At 59.0% G+C, this 798-nt stretch overlaps 2 non-coding genes across 2 annotated transcripts; both read left to right on the top strand.

Annotated features, from left to right (window-relative positions):
• Positions 1 to 192: 192 nt before the first annotated feature.
• Tc00.1047053457735.20 lies at positions 193 to 302 on the top strand. The gene has a single exon (XR_008254624.1). It is a non-coding gene; the product is annotated as a 5S ribosomal RNA (M5) (ribosomal RNA).
• Positions 303 to 637: 335 nt separating this feature from the next.
• Positions 638 to 747, top strand: Tc00.1047053457735.10. Its single transcript, XR_008254623.1, has one exon. It is a non-coding gene; the product is annotated as a 5S ribosomal RNA (M5) (ribosomal RNA).
• The last annotated feature ends 51 nt before the right edge of the window (positions 748 to 798 follow it).

Here is a 798-nt window from a genome sequence, read left to right as displayed (position 1 = left end):
CCGGATTTTGCCACGAAGCTCCCGGACGCTTCGCTTCCCCACATGTGGCGCGGGAACTGCGTCAGCAATTTTCTTTTTTGCTGCGGCGCCCGCGCGCTCGAAAAGCCCACCCACCGCCCGCCTCGGTTCGGTGAAAAAGCGACTGGCGGCGCGCGGTGGCGGAAAGAAAAAAAAAAAGTGGGAAGGGTACGGCACCCCGGGTTCCAGCGCCATCACTGATCGCCGTACTAACGAGGCCTGTGGCCGCTTAACTTCACAAATCGGACGGGATGTGGTGCACTCGGCCAAGTATGGTCGTACCCGGCGACGCGCCACGCGATGTGCAACCGCCGACGCCACGGGAGATGATGAAAACAGGGGGAAAAAATTTAGGAAAAACGGCAAGAAGAAATTTTTAAAAGGAAAAAAAAAACACATGGAAAATGAGGCTCCGCAGGCCCCTTTCCGGATTTTGCCACGAAGCCTCCGGACGCTTCGCTTCCCCACATGTGGCGCGGGAACTGCGTCAGCAATTTTTCTTTTTTGCTGCGGCGCCCGCGCGCTCGAAAAGCCCACCCACCGCCCGCCTCGGCTCGGTGAAAAAGCGACTGGCGGCGCGCGGTGGCGGAAAGAAAAAAAAAAAGTGGGAAGGGTACGGCACCCCGGGTTCCAGCGCCATCACTGATCGCCGTACTAACGAGGCCTGTGGCCGCTTAACTTCACAAATCGGACGGGATGTGGTGCACTCGGCCAAGTATGGTCGTACCCGGCGACGCGCCACGCGATGTGCAACCGCCGACGCCACGGGAGATGATGAAA

The sequence above is a fragment of the Trypanosoma cruzi genome (genome assembly GCF_000209065.1).
Source record: "Trypanosoma cruzi strain CL Brener chromosome Unknown tcruzi_1047053457735, whole genome shotgun sequence".
NCBI lineage: Eukaryota > Euglenozoa > Kinetoplastea > Trypanosomatida > Trypanosomatidae > Trypanosoma > Trypanosoma cruzi.
This window is presented reverse-complemented; position numbering and strand designations above follow the sequence as displayed.